The following is a 13,788-nucleotide window of genomic DNA, read 5'->3' as shown; positions in this document are numbered from 1 at the left end:
CGCCACAGCCTATATGAGTATTGTTGCTGACCATGTCCATCCCTTAATAACCACAGAGTGCTCATCCTCTGATGGCTGCTTCCAGCACAATAAAGCACCATGTCACAAAGCTCAGATCATCTCAAACTGGTTTCTTAAACATGACAATTGACTCAAATGTCCTCCACAGTCACTGATCCCAATCCAATAGAGCACCTTCTGGATGTGATGGAACGAGAGATTCAGATCTTGGATGTGCAGCAGACAAATCTGCAGCAAGAATTAAGACAATTCAGAAAGCAAAAGGGGATCCAACCTGATACTAACAAGCTGTGCCTAATAAAGTGGACGACGAGTGTATATATTGTGTCTATTTATTGTATTATTTTATGATGTTGGTTGTGTGTGATTTTGGTTGTGTTGACTCCTGCTGCTAAAGTGTACAATAGACCTTTTTCACAGACTTGTGATAGCAGGAAAAGCACAGGTGAAACTGATAACATTAACGATGGCTCAGTTCCATTAAGTGTCCCAGAAAGTAAGCCAGCGTGGACAATACCAGAACCTCTCCTAAGTGGAATGTGGCCTTCATTACTGTTACTGAATAGTTTTTTTCTCCACACTATGACATGTTGAAAAAAAAGGCCTATTCAGACCACAGCGAGAAATTCTTTGGAAAACAGAACAAAAGGGGAAGAAGAGGAGATGATGTAATTTACCGAAGGTTGAGAGTTGAGAGGGTCAAAGGGGCGGAGCTCCTTTCACATGTCGCAGCCCTGCAGCGCTCAGCCTCCCAGCCTGCAGGACAGAGGAGGAAATCATGAGGTCAACAGAGGCCACGATGTACATTATATAGCAATAAACCAGTGAATGTAAACATGTTAAAGCCCAGAGATGTGCGAGGATGAATCTGTGCAGAGTGTGGACAGTTATATTGTTTTCTTGATAAGATACGGCACAGTTTGGTTTGTTTGATCGGCACAATAAGAAGAGGCGACAGGAGAAGATAAAATGCAGGTTATAAATGTGTCTTCTTTATAATAACACACATTTTTTTAAGCCTTTTAACAGAAAACTTTTCACAGAAGTAATCTGAGAGCTTTATTTAGTGTTTAGTGTGATGTGTTTTTTTTTTTTTTAATTCAGTGTTTATGAAGTTAAACATTAAAGATGTCAAAGCTCTTTTTTTGTCTGTTCAGCCCATGGTGGCTATTGTTGCTTATTTGGCTGGCTACTTTTTCTATTAATACACCTATTTATGCAACATGAAAAAACATGCTGCTGCTGCTGCTGACAGAAATGTAGGACATATCATTTCCAGAGAAAGGCCTGCCAAAGAAGAGCATTTAAAATAGCAAACGCAGGAGCTTTTATGCACCAGATAAAGGTTGAGTTTCAGTGTGTAGAGTGAGCAGAAGTATGCATGTCACATTTGTAGATGAATCTGTGGATAATTACCAACTAGCATTAGTCATTTTAGCGCTATGTGTTGTTACTATCACAAGATGCATCAAAGACTAACTTTGGTGTTAATTTGTTAAAAATTACACCACCGGCAGAGTTGAAGACATGAAGAGTGAGTGAGTTTAGAAAGATGAGAAAGATGGAAACAGATTTGAGCTGAGCATTTCTCAGAGGTGAAAATCATCTCGGTGGTTCAGTGAAATCTCAATGGAAGAAGTGAGAAGCCACATTTGTGTCCAAACTAAAGGGAGAGGAGGAAGTTAACAGTCAGTACATTTACACAATGTTAGAGAAAGTCGAATTATTGTGTTAATCTGACTAAAACTTGACTTTTAAAAACATGCAAACATGTTAGTCAGATTGAAATCAGACTAAATGGAATTTCTAAAAATCAGACCAACACACCCAGATAATGCGATTAGAAGTCGAGCTATCCCGTCATGTTATCACCTCAGTCGGACTTTAACTAGACTTGGTGTTCAGTGCATGCTCCTAGTTGGCGTGCTGGCCTCCCTCAGTGGTTCGGGATAGGGACTGTTCATTATTTATTAGGTGGGAGGGGTGCTATAGTACAGTCCCATAACACCGGCATAGAAGCTAAACAATGCCCTGCGATATGGAAGCAGCAAAACATATTTTCGCCACCTAAAAAGATCAGTGTTTGTGTACACTACATTTGGATATTTTCTCCTCTTTACCTCCCACAACAGCTGATGGAGGCAGCGGTAGAGCAGCAGCTCTGCCATTCAGTGAAGTAGAATGACTTTCTCTCAGTAGAGTCTGGTGTTTTTGATATAACAGTTTCAAATCAGCGTCAATAAGGGCTGTCTTAGGGTATGGTAAAGCGGTAAAAATATTCTAAACATAGTATAAACTTAAACTGATATTGACTCTTTAAGGTGGCTTAATAACTAATCAATGAAGGCAGAGTTTGCTCAGCGCTGTTAGATTATATGTATGTGACACAGCGGATTTCTACTCTGAAGTTATTGTAAATAAACAGTTATGATTGTAATTCAGTCTACATCATAGACCGTATAAATATTATAGATCTATAGCAGCGGACATGCAGTTTGGGGGGTACGTTTTCTTTAAAAATGACCCAAAAAATTTTGTGGTGGAAAAGAAACTCAACCAAAAAATGTATATATTTTTTAAATCAGAAAAAAATATTTAAAGACAGAAAAAAATCATAAAATCAAATATTTCAGTGTTTTTTTCCCTACAATTAAGCCCTCAATGTCCTTAAATACAAGAAACGCACCTGGTTTTAACTTATTGCACCTTAATCTTATAATATGTTTTATTTAATTGTGTTTTAAACCCATGTTATTTACATTTTGTCAAATTAAATATGTGGTAATTTCTTTTACGTGTGGACCTTAAGTTATCGACCGAGGAGAAATCTGGAGCCAGTGGCTGGACCAGTTGGGAACCAGTGCTCTACAGAGCTGCTCCTTCGACTCCACCCAATACGGTTAAACTCCGCCAATGAGATGCTTCCTGCCTGCGGAGCCGCTCTCCGCATCAGTTAATGTTTGTGAAACCAAAACTCCAATCCTCCATTAGAGAGGAGGCCACAGAGCAAACTCCTCATCAGACCGAGCTCTTTTTCAGACGGGGACATGATGAAACACTGAGCAACACCAGCACGAACACACACACACGTGCACACACAGACACACACAAACACCCGCACACACAGCAAGAACAATGCAGACCTACTGTTCAGCACCTGTAGAAAACCAGAAGAAGGCAGCTCAAACTGACCCGGGTTCAGTGATTCGAGAACAATGCCGTAATGCGTTCTCTGTGGATTGACCTCAGGCACACAAGAATGAGGAAATGAGGATTGGCTGGGCGGTTATGACACTGCCTTTGGCATGCCACATGGAAAACTGGTATTTGGCACACAGAGCAAGGCAGCTGACACTTGTCAGACACAAACAGCGTTTTGAAGAAGATAACAAACTGGTGGAACAAATGTAATAATCCCAGCAAGCCATGAATATATGTTTGCATTTTTATCATTAGGTTTCAGCAAAGAGGAGGACTGTGTGAGATACACTGAAGGTTTACATTAGGATTAAGATTGTGTATCTAATGTCCGCAGTTTGTTTGTATCAAACATGCAACTGGTCCAGGTGCTGATCATGGATACTCACACATTACATTTATATTTTAGGTTATATCCCTGTACTACACTATATTACTGTATTACTACCTTGTATTTTATATCTTATACTATAGTAACCCTTTGAAACTTGGGCAAATTGGATTGATTTCTGTCAAAAGTATGAAAAGACAGCAATGAGCAATGCAATGACCCCGAAATAGACATGAAATAAGTAAAAATTACAAGAAAATTAACTAAAAATTGGCAAAGAAAATAGAAATAAATAAAAACTGAATAAAAAATAAATAAAAATTAAGTATTAAATACCTGAAAACGCTTCTTAAAAATTAGAGCAATTTTCTAATAAATAAATAGGTATATATATATATAATTATGATCATTACAAATAGAGTTCTCTGGAATTTTTTCCAAGCTTTTTTTGACAATAATTTTCTAAATCTCCTAATTTCTTTAAATTTGCAGGACATTTCTTTCCAAATTGCTCTTAGCTTTTTCCCCCAAGTGTTTCTAAAAGAAATCAAACAAATTTCCAAATTTTGCATACTTGTGAAAGACATCTGGATACACAAGAAAAGTGATGTTGATTGAGGTTTCAGTGGGTTAAGTAACTACTGACTCATTTATGCGTTACTCATAAATTATGTGCTATATAATAATTCTGTATTATGACCAACACTGACTATCATTACTTCATAATAATATATATTATTCTGGTGTTTACAGTAGATAGTATCATATTACTCTTACATATACTATTCTTTGCCGCCACTAATTACACCATTATGTGACTTTGCTTGAAACTGTATTGTACTAGTTTAACTCTTTGAAACCTGAACAATTAGTTGTTTTTTTTTTAAACATGGAGGGAAATGGTGGGGACAAACTTGGCCAGAAATTCCCCACAAATTGCATGATATAATTAATGTTCGACAAAAATATTATCTAAAAATTAGTTTTACAGAGAAGGGAGGATTGTTAGATTTTTTTTTTTTTTACAATTATTAATTATTATTATGATTATTTTCAGGTAATTTTCTTTCAACTTTTTATCTAATTTCTTGCTAATTTTTGGGCCGTGTCGTGTTCATTTGCTAAAGGTTGTTTTAGAAAGAAACCAAACCAATCTGACAAAGTTTAAAAAGGTTAAAGAAGCACATTTATAAGCCATTTTAAGCAAAGATCGTGCGATAGGACCACAACCAAGACTTTTCACTAGATCAATTTTGCTTTTTGTTTACGGAACAAAATAAGGCAGGCATCATGCCGACCCAGTGTGGGATTTTAGAAAACATGTCAGCGTTCCAGAAGCAAAAGAGACGTGATGTGTAAAACAACAGCTCAGCCTCGAATGTGACATATAACGCATGTGTCAGGCAGCACTTGGAAACAATAACAATGACATAATATGGCAAAAACACTCATTAACCTTCTCTATTATATGGCGGCTGATCTCATCCTCTGCTCAGTCAGTAAGGAGCTCCTGGACCTCACTGGATATGTTTACATGCACACCAATATTCCCCTATTTTTCCGAATATGACAATATTCTGAATTTGATGTGGGTCGTATAAACAGCATATTCTGTTTAAATATTCTGAAATAGGACATTCTCCAAATTTTACTTTTTCTGATTAAGACATGGGATATGTTGATGTTATTCAGGTTTTAAGAGCATTATTATCTATACAGCCAATGTGGAATATGTGTCTCAATTAGGGTTTTTACTGCAGTTTGCGACACACAGCCTATTGTATGTTTACAGTCGGCTCCGTGTGTTGTCATGGATACATTGTACACAAACCACACTGCTCACTGCACACTCCATTTAGACGCCTACCAAAAATAAGCCTGCCTAGCAAGTGGGATACATAAACAAGACTCAAATGCGATCACATGCAACAACATGTACGCGAGGCTGGACTACCGACCACAACAAACAACAGAGAAGCTCACATCACAACACACACAATAGTTGCTCCAATATTAATGTTCAGAACTTTGTATAGATCTCCTTAAGTACTCTGAAACTGTATATATACTGCTTGCCTTGAAATTTTGAGTTTAAATACTCTCGTACCGACCCATCACAATGCTTATTTACAATAATATCCAAGTAAAAAAAAAACCCTACATCATGCACATAACATGAAATGGCACCAAGCAAACGCTGCCTCAATTGGTTAATTTTTAGCTACCAAAAAAGGCCTTCCTAGAAAATTAAATAACACTATTAGTGTATGCCATATTTAGAATTTTTTTTTTTTTTTTTACAATATTACCTTGCTGTAAGACCGCAATGTCCAACAGGGAACCAAAGTCATTATCTCTAAGCCTCAAAGGCTCCCTTGAAAAAAAAAAGTAATTTTACTTCGCAGAACATTGGAGTTGTTGGTCTACCACTGCCTCGATCAGTTAGTATGTGAGAAAATATTACAAATATCTTACAAATACAGCTTACAAATATGTTTTCTTTCTGCCCTGTCCACGGCAGTGTATTGCTGAGCTTTTGTGCTGGTAGATTTGGTTTGTCAAAGACGCAATAATAGCTACACAGTACATAAAATAAGCACAGCAAATACATCGGAAAGGTCAGAGCATCGTGTTGAACTGTTTATCTTTAAACGTTACAGTTATAGCTGAAAATTACAACAGAAATTAATAAGTTTGCTGAATTCACATATCTTCAAAATTAAAATAAATTGCCAGTTGTCTACCCAGAAGTGATTGTTGTTGATTTGGTCTATACTTTAAATTTTTATCTATACATTTTTTTAAAACATACTTTTCCCAATTCATCTGTATTTATTCATGTTCTTGTGCTGTTGCAGCACCTGGATTCCCCAAATGGCAATCAATAAAGCCTCATCTCATCTTATCGGCTATCATTTTGTCAGAGAAGCTATATTCATCCAACTAGCCTATTTCATAGTGTAAACAAGACCGTAAAATATGAGCACACTCATTCATCTCCACCTTCTCCTTTAATCTCCTTTACAGCGCTCCTCAAGGTATTTGCCATCTTTAAAAGGTAAATTTGCACGGCGAGATCGATGCACACACACACAGGTTCTTATTTATATTTGTTCATACTCCTGCTGATATAGGAGCCAGGCGTGCCTTCATCCAATAACAATCCTGCAATCATTTATTGTGTGTTGGTTCAACATAGGCTTGGTCCAAAGGTCTCCGCGCTCATAAACACACACACACAGGCAGAGTTCACTGTAAGGCAACTGGGAAGCAAAAGGAAATTGCTTCAACTCACACGACTGTGGGTCAATAACCACCAATAACCATTGGCTTTACGTTCAGACAGCAATCCATTTAGCCCTTTGTAAACAAGACTACAACCGCGGCTTATGTAACAACTACAGCAAATACATACTGACAAAACAAACATGCACGCTTGCATTCGTGGCGTGGTGAGATTATGGTTGTTTGTGCATGACAGAAGTCACTTTTACTTATATAAACCAATCTAAATGCCCTCTAAATATCACAAAAACTTCTTCTCATTCAGAGCCATATTCATACCTACAACTGACCCTCATATTAGTGTATTATTACTGCACCAGAGCAATTATCATAGTACTGTGTGGGCATAGAAAATGCTAAATAAAAATAACCCTGTATCCTTGTAACAGCTTATATAACAAAGGGCAGGGTATTCAAATGAATGTGTATCATGCCATAATGTACTGAATCATTGTTATATTCTCCAGCTGCAACTAAAGATTATTTTATTATTGATGAAGCTCACATTTATTTTCTCACTTAATGGATTTTTTTTTTTTTAGTCATCAAGGCCGTCACAATTTCCTATAGTCCAAGGTAAAATCAAATTGTTTGTTTTGTCCTGCCGACAGTTTAAAATCCGAATATTCAATTTACTATCATGTAAGATAAAGAAAAGCAGCAAATTGTTACAACTGAGAAGCAATAACAAGAATCTATTTTATATTTTTGCTTGAAAAATTACTTTGACAATTGCTCAGTTGTCGAAAATAGTGGCAAATTAATTTTATGTAAGTCAGCTAATTGATTGATTAACTTATTGTTCCCACTCTCCTATGTTCAACATGGTAATATAATGATTTGTAAAAATCTGACTATGGCCATTTTTGTCATATAGTATCACTATGAGGGGTCAAAGGTATATAGGAGTTATTATACTTTTACAAAAAAAGTAGCAAATTAATTTTCTGTCAGTCAAATAATTGATCAGTCAACTAATCATTTCAGCTATCTGATATTAAAACATGGTAACAGAATGTGTTTGTTGTAAAAAAAAAAAAAAATTGCAGAAAACAAAAAAAACACCTCATATTATAGAGGGGTCAAAGGTATATAAAAGTTATAATTATACTTGAAAAATTATTTTCTGACAATCAGCTAATCATTTTGGCTCTCCTATATTTCAACATGGTAATACTATATTTTTGGTAGAAATATGACAATGGCATTTTTTGTCATATAGTATCACAATAAGGGATCAGAAAAGTCATTATACTTATAAAAAGTAGTTGCAAATGAATTTTCCGTCAGTCAACTAACTGATTTATCAACTTGTTTTGGCTTGCCACTATTTCAACAAACAATCTGTTTGTTGTAAAAATATGACTTTTTTTATGGCATTTGTTGTCATATAGTATCGCTATAAGGGTTCAAAGGTATATAAAAGTTATTATACTTTATCATTAATCCTCTAATGAGTAAGGGTGTTTACGTGTATCAGACACTTATATTCAATGCTATTTTAAGACCTTTTCAAGATGATTTTTAACCAGATTAAAGAGGGTTTTTGGGACTAATCATTTGGCTGGCACAAGGAAGTGTTTGGTATTTTTGCCTAAAAAATGACTTAAGCAATAACTCAGCTGTCATAAATAGTTGCAAACTAAATTGCTTTTAATCAACTTATTGTTTAGGCTCGCCTTTATTTCAACATGGTAATATAATGTGTTTGTTGTCAACATGTAACTATGGCAATATTTTGTCATATAGTAGCACTGTAAGGGGTCAAAGATATATAAAAACGTATCAAAAATACTCCGATGAGTTTGGTTTCTCAGGATGTCTCAGACATTTGAATCTGATATGTTTAACGACCGTTGATTTTTAACCAGATTTAGGACCATTTTTGGACAAATCATCTGTCTGGAACAAGAACTGTTAAGTTTTTTTGCTTATAAATGACTCCGTTTTTTTTTTGGTTTTTTTTTAAAATAAAGCTGCAAAATCATTTTGTCAGCCAACAAATTGATTAATCAAGTATTTGTTTCTGCTCTCCTTTATTTCAACATGGTACTGCAATGTGTTTATTGAAACAATATCTGGCAGTTTTTGTCATGTTGTATCACTGTAAGGGGTCAAAAGTAGATAAGTTATTGTACTTCGTTATTAATACTCTGATGATATTAGTTTTTCAGGACGTTCACAGACAGCAGACACTTGCATTTATTGCTTTTATGGACAAATTATCTTATTCTTATTCAAGCATTGCAGGGAAGTATAAAGGTAAATAGTGTATATGTGGTCTCCTGCAGAGGTAGGTTTCATGTAGGATTATGATTATTAAAGAGTTAGGTTAATCTACATTTAACCAACTGTTAAGTGCAAAATGTTTAAGTGTTTACCATGAGCTAAATGCAGTTTAAAGTCAAAAGACAGTATATCAGGTTTAAAGATCTGTAACATCAGAAATGTGGACTTTTTATGCAGAAGGGCTTGACTCATTTTATGAAAAAATAAAATAAAATAAAATAAAATAAAAGATGGATTCAGTGAAATCAGATTAAATGGTTGTAGCAATTCTGACAAAAATAAATAAATTTAAAATTATTTGACTTTTAAGGCCTAATATTTGCAAAGGACCCTGTTTCTAATAACCTTTTAGTACTTTAAATGTGTTTCTATCCCATATTGTGCCAGTACTCTAAAAACTTACAGTAACTTATATAGAGTGACTATAGCTGACACTAACGCACATCCAAACATGTGGCAAACACATCCGAGAGTGAAAGCAAGTCATGCTGACTGTGGACCATGAGGCAAATTAGGAGCATGAGCAGTCTGACCAGACAATGAACCTTTAACAGCTGGAGGCCTCTTTAGAAAAAAAAAACCCTCCAGTGTGATAGAGGACAGCACGGTAATGGATGGATGGAGGTTACGCACGGAGATACGAAAGGAAAAAAAAGTAAATTAGGCAGGAGTCTGTAAAGAGGCTGTGATGGCGGAGAGTGTGCCCGAAAACAGCGAGGAGGAGACGGGAGAGCAGGGGAGGAGAGACGGTCAGGCTGTCGGTCTGTCTGGGAGGCCAATTTGCCAAATTAAAGCTCCCAAAATCTGGGCGGCGGACAAAGCTCGGTCTCGCCAGGGAAATGTCCCCTTCTCCTCTAATTAAACACCATAAAACTTCAATCACAGCAAAGAAAAACAACAAGAACAATCACCCCAAACGACCTGGATGCGCCCCCTGTCTCTCCTCTCCGTGTCCTTGGAGCTCCGTTTTCCCCCCGTAACGAAGGGAAGCCAAAGTGGCCCCGTCTGCCGCCCCTCGCCTCGCCTCGCTCCCTGTCCATCCGGTGCGCGTCCCGCTCTCTCTCCCCGAAAATAATAATAACGAAAAAAGAACACCCAGCCGATTATTTCCTCAGTGCGACACAACTGATGGGGCATGACGGTGCTGTGTGTCCGCACAGCTGGATGAACAACAGCAGAGCCAGAGCGGGGAAGAGAAGGTGCCATGGTGGCAGCCAGCAGTGTGTCCCGCATGGCACGGCGAGCCGAGGAGCCGCACTTCCACATCCAAGACCCTCTTTTTATTCTATCCCTGCAAATTCACAATCCGTGCATTTATTAAAATTTTTGCAACAAAACAAAGCTTAAATTCCTACCTAAAGCAGCCACCACGCGTCGCGGAGTATCCAGCCGAGACAACAGGGATCCTTTCAGCGCAAGACAACAATAAAAATGGGGCGCAGCTGGCAGTGCCACCGGATGTCCAATATTAATTGTTAATACGGCCGATTTGTGAGCATGTGGATCGGCTTCAGCGCACGCATGCAGGTATAAAAAGTCTCTTTTTCTGCAAAGAAAAACCGCCTCGGACTTTCGTTAAATATTAAAGTTGACGCGAGGAATAAATCACTGAACAAGTTTGGCTGCTGTTTGTCCACCTGCAGGTGCTGCTGCCGATCGGTGGTGGTGAATGTTAACAGGCCCTGGCAAGTTATCTTCGGTGTTAAATATGCTTTTATTAACACTAAAATGTAAAAGTTTACGAGGAAAACACCACCCTGGGAGCTTTTTTATCCACAAACATGAGCGCACAATTATGGGAAATGTGTGCAAAATACGTATAAATGTGGAAAATGGTTGTCGAATTGTAATTAAGCACCAGTAAAAATGTAAATATGTAAGACTGAATGATTATTTTCTTGCATGTGCATTTTTAAAAATCCAAGTTAATGTGCCTTGCATGCTACTGTGTGTAAATCCATGTGAAAGTAGCCATTTTTATCACACAACACGGTTAAAAGCAAGATATTTTTCCACTCCACGCTCAGAGTATTTGTGAGTAACTTCTCCAAACTTGACGCAAATGGATATGGCGCAAAGCTGCGCAGTGTTGTTTTTTTTTTCCTTTTCTTTTTTTTTTTTTTTTACCTTATCGCGTGTCCTCGGATGTCCCCTCGGAGTTAAGGCTCCTCCGGACCGGGGTAAAATGTCGGCCTCGGCCTCTCCAGATGATACGATTACGCACCATCCACAGACGTGAGTGGGACCCGCGTGGACGGACAGCAGCGACCGCTCAGCTAGAAAAAAAATCCCGTCTCACCTCCGCGGCCACATGCAGGAAGTTAGTTTGCAGTAGTAGCGAGCTGGCCTGTATGGCGGATAAACGGGACAGAGAAGATGGTTGTAGGACTGTTCAACACCCCCCTCTCGCCTCCTTCACCACCTCCTCCTCCTCCTCCCTCCTCTCCACTGGAGCCTACCGTTTTGGAGATGAGAGGGTGGGAGAATGAACGCACTCATCTCTCCCCCCTGAAGCCAATTTCTTTATTAATAAAGTTTTACGGGCTCGTGCAGGAGACCCCCTCTGCGCCTGACATGGTGCCGTCCACCCAAAACAAACACTTTACGCACCGGCTGCGCGCCTTCAAACTTTTTTTTTTTTTTTTTTTGTGGGAGGGGGGGGTAGAGAAGAAGCGAAAGAGTGAGATGGAGGGCGTGGATGCGTTGCGCAGGCTTTGGGCGCTCTTTGTTGTTGTTGTTGTTGTGCGCCCGGGTGTTGTGGCTGTTGTTTCCGCAGTGGTTAGCGACGTATTTTAGGTTTCGGCGCAGCGGAAAGCTACAGAAAGCAGTTGTGAGTGACTGACCTGATCGAAAAGGGAAGTGTGTCAGCTGTAAAAACAGTTGCAGCTCGCATCGGAGAATTGGGGGGCACTTGAGTTCACGAATAATCCCGTAGACGGACTGTCAATCTCGAGAGATTAGCGAGCGAGACTTCTGGACTGGCGTTTCACAATAAAGGTCGCGTTGGGTGTTACGATGCAAATTTTAAATTGTAGGCCGATATTATTAGCCTGTAGCCTACATAATATCTAATAACTGTGTTTGTATAACAAATTTCATTCAGATATTCTGTTGAACTCTTATCTTTACCATTTTTAACCATTTGAAACCTGAGCAAATTGTCTTTTTTTAAACAAGGGAAGAAGGCAAATTTAACAAGAAATGACCCCCCAAAATTAGCAAAAAATGAGTAAGACATTACAAGAAAATTGATTAGCATAGATAAAATAACTAACTAGCCTCAATAAATAAATGAATGAATACATAGATGGAAAAATAAAAATTAGTAAGAGTAAAAACAAAAATAAACAAGGACATTAACTGAAAAAAAGCTAAGATATATATATTCTGTAACTAATTTTGAATTTTTATTTCTGATAATCATTAATATAGTTTACATTTATCTCTTTTTTGATAATTTTCCAAAACTCTCTCTCTCCATCTCTCTTGCTCTTTTTAAAAAAAAAAATTCAAAAACAAAAAACAGTAATTTAAACAGTGTTTTCTAGTCACCTGTATTGTAGACGAATACTATTAGCCTATAATACAACAAAAATATCTTAGCTATTAACCTTCTTTGTAAAGCATATTACATGCAAAGATAGCACACTGATGAACCAGAGCTATGAACTCATCGCTTATATGTCACTTTTCCTTTTATTAACTCTTTGAAACCTGAGCATATTGGCTTGATTTATTTCATTATTTAATTTAATAAAAATACTACAAAGGCATATTTAACATGAAATGACCCCAAAATTAGCAACAAATTAATAAAAAGTTGACTTAATTAACAAAAAAAAGTCAAAACAAAAACAAACAAGTAAATGAAAAAAGACTGAAAAAAATCCAAAGTATTATATATTAATTAATCTATATCCACCAAGCCATGTCAAATAAATAAATAAATAAATAAATGTGCATTCAAAAATATAGCTAGTGTTACTCAACTGAAAAGTAAATTGACTCATGCAAGATGTCATGTATCAAATTTTATAATAAATTTGAAGCGTGCTTAAAATACATAAAACATAACTTTTTTGTTAGTTTTCGTGGGTCTGTGCAGCTTTTATTATGAAAAGCAGTGTCCCGCGTTTCCGGGTTGTCTCTGATGGACCGTTGACAGCTTGACCCACATAAACGACTGAAAACGAATACGGTTTGTATCTACGACACGGCGACGTCACAGGGGCGGGGTCACACGACCCGTCTTTAAGGACACCGGGAGGACCGAAGTTGTGAACCCGCTGACCCCTGCTCTTCCCCGGTTAGCTTCAGAGCGGAGTCCCGCTGGAACAGCTTCTCCTCCACACCGACATGTTAAACGGAGGAGCAGACCCCGGCAAGAGGCCTCCTCAGCGGGCTGACCACATCGCAACAGCCGCTAAACAGCCGCTCTGACGGGGTTTATTTTTGGCTGAAGAGTGATGAATGTAGTAGGCTGGGCTTATTTTAAAAATGGGATGGACGAAATATTAAAAAAGACCAAACTTTTAAACTTTTAAACTGGAGTAAATTGATTTGACTACTTTTAAAAACATAGGTAGAAAGCAAAGAGCAACCTGACAAGACATGGCCCAGAAATGAGCACGAAATGAGTAAAAAACAACAACAAAACACAAACC

At 37.7% G+C, this 13,788-nt stretch overlaps 1 protein-coding gene across 7 annotated transcripts in view; it reads right to left on the bottom strand.

The window, feature by feature from the left end:
- Window positions 1-13,788, bottom strand: part of LOC121942120 (uncharacterized) — a 51,380-nt gene that overhangs the window by 33,849 nt on the left and 3,743 nt on the right. The window contains exons 1-3 of one of the 7 annotated variants that reach the window (XM_088074970.1): window positions 11,968-12,360; window positions 11,252-11,471; window positions 699-777 (exon numbers count right to left, since the gene is read on the bottom strand). The gene's annotated coding sequence lies outside the window, so the exon portion shown is untranslated. The other 6 variants (XM_042485230.2, XM_042485234.2, XM_042485229.2 and 3 more) reach the window with 6 other exon arrangements.

This window comes from Plectropomus leopardus, chromosome 3 (genome assembly GCF_026936395.1).
Source record: "Plectropomus leopardus strain MGB_pleo_1.0 chromosome 3, ASM2693639v1, whole genome shotgun sequence".
NCBI lineage: Eukaryota > Metazoa > Chordata > Actinopteri > Perciformes > Serranidae > Plectropomus > Plectropomus leopardus.
The sequence above is the reverse complement of the archived record's forward strand: the minus strand, read 5'-3'. Positions and strand labels throughout refer to the sequence as shown.